Source organism: Agrilus planipennis, unplaced genomic scaffold (genome assembly GCF_000699045.2).
Source record: "Agrilus planipennis isolate EAB-ADULT unplaced genomic scaffold, Apla_2.0 scaffold186, whole genome shotgun sequence".
Lineage (NCBI taxonomy): Eukaryota > Metazoa > Arthropoda > Insecta > Coleoptera > Buprestidae > Agrilus > Agrilus planipennis.
In genome coordinates this window covers 124,363-130,362 of record NW_020439023.1, presented here as the reverse complement: position 1 = coordinate 130,362, position 6,000 = coordinate 124,363, and the positions used below count along the sequence as shown (strand labels likewise).

At 34.7% G+C, this 6,000-nt stretch overlaps 1 protein-coding gene across 3 annotated transcripts in view; it reads left to right on the top strand.

Annotated features, from left to right (window-relative positions):
- The window catches only part of LOC108738301 (Down syndrome cell adhesion molecule-like protein Dscam2), a 75,743-nt gene that overhangs the window by 44,620 nt on the left and 25,123 nt on the right, over positions 1–6,000 (top strand). The gene's annotated exons all lie outside the window — the stretch shown is intronic.

Below are 6,000 nucleotides of genomic sequence, written 5' to 3'. Positions count from 1 at the left end.
CATTATTTACACTAATTGAATTTGAATTTGATATATAAATTGATTTGAATATAAATTGATTGATTGAAGTCGAATTGTAATTGTTGTATAGTTTGATTTTGTTTGAATTTGGTTTTAACTTGTAATAGAATGAATAATAATAATGAATTAATATAAGTGGATAATAATGAATTGAATATAGTGATTATAATGAAATTTGAACTGTGGTCCGAGACTTAAATAGTCTGCACAAATAGGACACGCCTTTTAGTAAACAGACCCCTTGGTCAACGCTACTATTGTTGCTATGCACCCTTCAGGTACCCAGAGAAAGTCCGGCGTGACGTAGTTGGGAACTCGGACTTTCCCAACATTTGGTACCTACCTGAAGGGTGTAATAAAGACGCCCAAAGCTGTTTGTAACAATTTGAAGTTAAATAGAAATTACAAGATACATTACATGATATACAGTTATAGACAAAAAAAAAATACAAACTAAAATAACTATAAAAAATATATACAAATATTGAACAAATCAACACCGAACAAACATTTCGTTCAAAATTATTTCATAATTAAAGTAGGTACCTAGAATCTTTTATTCACTTACTGGGTAAGTATATGCATACATTCATTTTTAGGGTTCCGTATCTCAAAAGGAACCCATATACGATCACTTCGTTGTCCACCTGTCTGTCTCTCTGTGTGTGTAAACACCATTTTTCCTAGAAACGCGTGGACGTATCAAGTTGAAATTAATGTCAAATACTCAAGTCTGCAATCTTTTGAAGATGTGAAAAAATCAAACTTCTAAGTCAACGCAATCAAAAGATACGACCGATTATGTCGCTTCTTTTGACACTCGCAAGGGAATCAAAACCTAAAGAGTAATAGGGATGATGACAGTAACCAAGAATCACTAAAATTATGATGTAAATTAATAATATAGAACTTAAGTATTCTAAAAAACAATATTTGTTTTTTATTACAACTGCGCTTAAGTTAATTTTAGTAAAAATAAAAGTACAAAACCTGACTATCTGCCATATTAGATCAAACGCCAATAGGAGGCGCGTGACGTCACGCTTTCGTAAACATTCTAACGTTCTGTTTAACGGTCGAACTTGTTAGCTTGTTTTGCTTATTTAGATATTATTTGCTCTGTGGCGAAATAACTCTTATTGTTTTTTTTGTATGTAGATAAATGTTTTTTCTAGTTTTTCTATTTCAAATATTTCATTTCAAATAATATTTCATTCCAAATATTATTTCACTTCAAATATTATTTCAATTCTTTTCAATTTCTTATATTATAAATACTTTGGTTTCCTTTCAATCTAAACTCTATTGTTCTCTCAATCACTTTTACCCAGAATTCCAACTTCAGCTATACCTGCATGCGCTCCCATACTAATATGTATCTGGTTTTACTCTTAATTGCTTTCTCTTTAATTCTATACTGTCTAATTCTATGTATTCCTATAAACTAGTGTCTTCACCCTCTCTCTAACTACTTTTCCTTCTAGAACTTTCTATCAAATTTACGAACAACCCTGTCCTATAAATACTCCAAAAATTCTTATCTATACACAGTTCTCGTCTACCGCCTCTACTACCATTCGTAAGTGCTTCTGTATTCTATTGTTATTCGCTACATTGTTTTCATTTTTGTTGTTATCTTTGTTATTGTTACTGTTTTGTTATCTTGCTCTTTTTGTCACTTTGTTCTTATATGTCTGTTGCATTTTTCCTGTGCCTTTTTGTTACTTGTGTTTTCGTTGTTATTGTTATAAATTGTTATTTGTTATTAGTGTTTTCTTGGTACTTAAATAATTTAACACCAAAAGACACTAAAGCTCCATTTATCTGATTTTTGATAGTTAAAAATTAGTATTGTGTTATTATAAGAGTGCGAAAAAGAAAAGTTAGCTATGGAACAAGGATTTATCAAGGCAAATAGCTCAAATTTGCCAAGGATCGACTTGTTGATGTTGGGAGGTTCACAGAAATAAATTACAGAATTTGAAGATATAGCTGCTTGGTCTCGCCTTGCAAGATTAAGCCACGTATTTCTCACTTTTTTTTTCATTGGAACGTTAATGAACAACTTATTCGGAGTTTTTATCGATGTATTATTACATTGAGGAACCGCACACCATCGATACACATCAGAATTCATGATAACTATCGCTCAAAATAATTAATTTAATGTATCTCAATGCATGTAAACATGCAACGTGTCAACTGTTTACGAAACGGTGACGTCACACATAGACGCCATTACTATTCTATCGTTTTGGCGTAAAGTTTAAATCGTATTCTTTAAAACGCTAATTTTTCCTTAAAAACCTGAATTCTTTTCGGAAATAAAATTTATTTTGTATAAAGCAGTCACCTACAAACATCGTGGAGTAGTTTTTGAAAATCAGTCATCATCCCTATTCCCGTTGACCCAGAATCATGTTTGGATATAAGAAATGTCGTATAGCACAAGTATATAGAGGGAGAAATTCGAAAATCGCAAAAAGGAGTTTTATGGTTAGGGACTACATTTAAATTAAGTTGTAATAAAAGGGGCCGCATATAAGTTGGTACACTTGTAAATACAACTTTTTATAAAATCGTGATGACTTAATCTTCTGTCTACGAATGACCGCCGGTATTCATGTTATGGTCGACAGATGGCAGCATGTTATTAACCTAATTCTACTAATTTTCAAATTGTCGGGTTCTCTATCGTTAAATATTCATTAATCAAGGGCTAACTTACATTTAGGCTGTACAAGAAACCCACGCAGATCGCATACGGTATCAAGGCCGCACGTTCCCTACTATATCATTACGTTAAGCTCATGTTTCAATGACGAAAAGCTCTGATTAGTGCGACAGCTCAATACTGTAATCGATTTATCTTATTCTGGACTATTTTTAGGTTTTAGTCGAAATCGTCAATAATTTCTCGACATTTCCATATGCATTACATGTCAGTGGGTGTATTAAAACTACCATTTTGACTCAATTTTATAATTGAAAAAGATTGTTCTAAAGTTCATCATCATAATCATAGGGTCGTCAGTCCTAAGACTGGTTGGACACGTACCTCCACTCTTTCCTATCCTGAGTCAAACTTCGCATTTCCCCAAAACTAGAACAACCCACATCCTTAACTATTTGTGAACAGTAATCTAACCTAAGTCTACCTCTACCCCTCCCTGACTCTCGTTTCTGCCTCTAATATATCTCTGACTAGACTCTCATGATTGAGAAGGTGTCTTACCAACTTGTCTCGCCTATATCTTACTGACGACTTCCATAGAACCCTCTGTGCTCCTATTTTTTCTAATACCTCTTCATTTCTAACCATCTCTATCCACGGTATCCTCATCATTCACCTGTAACATCACATTTCGAAAGCTTCTAACCTTTTCTTCTCCGCAGCACCCACCGTCCATATTTCGCATTCGACAGCGCCGCGTTCCAAGCATATACACCTTTAACAATCTTTTTTGAATCTCTAAATTAACCATTCTCGAGTATAGAAGTGGCTTCTTTTTATTGAAGGCGACTCGCGACTTTTTATTTTCTTCCAATAAAAAGGTCTCAATTAAAACCAAATTCCTAGAAATGAATCGCTAATATACATATAATATGCAGCTTAGAATTGACTGAAATGACATAATCAAAATTCTTTAATAATAAATTCATTTGTCGTGTTAAATGAATTGCATAAATATGTAATATAGGCGGCAAAGCGTAATTCGGCTAATATGTCGTTACGCATACAATAAGTCGATTTGCATATATGCTAACTTTCATTTTCGTTCATTGAATGGGTGCTAATTAGCGTACTCTATGACGGCCGAACACTTTCGATTGTCAATTTGCTACCTAGCAACGTCATATTTACGCGTGAGCAAACCTAACGAATTTAACTTCTTTTTTGCAACTTCTTTCGACTTAAAGATTACAAAGACACGCAGACAATTTGTCGTTTTTTTTTCTGGTTAAGGTATTGTTGACCTTGTAATTGAACTGAACAGAAAAACAATTTTATTAAACATGACCTGAGCATAAGTGAGGCATGAACCCAGTACAAAGGATTTCTGACAGCCATGTTTCTAAATAAACATCGGCGGCACCAACTACTTTATTTTATGAGTGTAGTCAAAGGTGTAGCTGCCCTAAGGTAAACAGGGGCAGTGTCCNGTGTCCTACCAACCTATCTCGCCTATTTTTTATTGAGTTCCATAGAGTCCTCTGTTCTCCTATTCTTTCCAATACCTCTTCATTTCTAACCTTTTCTACCCACGTTATCCTCATCATCCGCCTCTAACACCACATTTCGAACGCTTGTAACCTTTTCTTTTCCGCCGCGCCCACTGTCCATGTTTCGCACTCGTACAACGCCGCGCTCCAAACATCACCTTTAACAACCTTTTTTTGAATTTCTGAATTAACCGTTCGCGAGCATAGAAGTGACTTCTTTTTATTAAAGGCGACACGACCCTGCGCTATCCTCTGTTTTATATCCCTACTACTCCCTCCGTCTTGACTTATCTGACTTCCTAGATATCTAAAGTTTCAAAGTTGACACAAAATAATAAACTTTCTTTCTTGACGAAAATTCTAAGAATCATAAGGTACAGTAGGAAAAGTGTACACGAACGAAGTGAATCGCGGCAAGGTTTTGTCATTAATGCCGTTCCTCTTGTCTGATAAAGTCAACATCGAAGTTTCCTGCTCTATTGTACCATCTACATAACTCCTACACGCTTTGACCATTTAGGCTATGTTGGCAGTATTGTAATATTTTCAGAGTAATCGCAGCGAAGTTAAGAAATCGTTTCAATTTTACCATTTTGAATTTATTTTGACATTGGGCAGTGGGCAATTAAAGCCGCCTAAGTCCATCACAGACCCGATGGCATTTCTATTAAATAATAAGTAGTAAGTCTTGAGATCACCCTATACATAGTCCCATCTATTTTGAAGCCGATTTTAATGAGTTTTCCATTTGAATTTCGTGCATGGCAACCATTTAGACTAATGGATTTCGAAATCGATTCCTTTCGAGTCAGTGAGTGTTCTTGAAAATTTTATAAACCGAATGTCGAAACTAATGCATGTGGTGTTAAATAAAAATGCAAAAAATCGACACGACAAAATAGGTCGATGGGCTTACAACTATTTCACACCAAACTACAAAAGAGAAAAATAAAACCAATGTGGCAGAGTAATAATAAAAAAACGCAATTTTTAATGGAAAACGCCGCGATTTCATTAAACGCTGGAAAATCACAATATCGAAATGTATTCATCATCATCATCATAAGATAGTTAGACCGGTTGGATACGCATTACCATTCTTTTCTATCCTGCGCTAATCTTCGCATTTTCCCAAAGCTAGAACAGTAATCTAATCTAGGTCTACCCTTCTTAACTTCTGTTTCTGCTTCTAATACGTCTCTGACTAGACCTTTATGCCTGAGAAGGTGTCCTACCAACCTATCTCGCCTATTTTTTATTGACTTCCATAGAGTTCTCTGTTCTCTTACACTTTCTAATACCTCTTCATTTGTAACCTTCTCTATCCATGGTATCCTCATCATTCGCATGTAGCATCACATTTCGAACGCTTCTAACCTTTTCTTGACCCTGCGCTATCCTCTGCTTTACTACTCCTTCCGTCCTGACTTATCTGACATCCTAGATACCTAAAATCGGCCACTTCTTCTAATTTTTCGTCTCCTATCTTTATATTCCCTCTTTCCCTGCCTTTCCATCCCCTGCATACCAGTATTTTTATTTTATTTTTCATACAGTACTGTTTTGTCAATATCGCTTCCATTTTGTTTAAAGCTATCTCTAACTCCTCTAGTATAATCACTTTAATAATGTGTGCCACTAGTAGTATCAAATTTTCTGTAGTACAGGTACTTAGGGTATCAAAGATATTTTTCTGAAAATATTATTTATGTAAATAAATCTCTAGATTTCATCGGGAGACTTAGTAATTTTTTG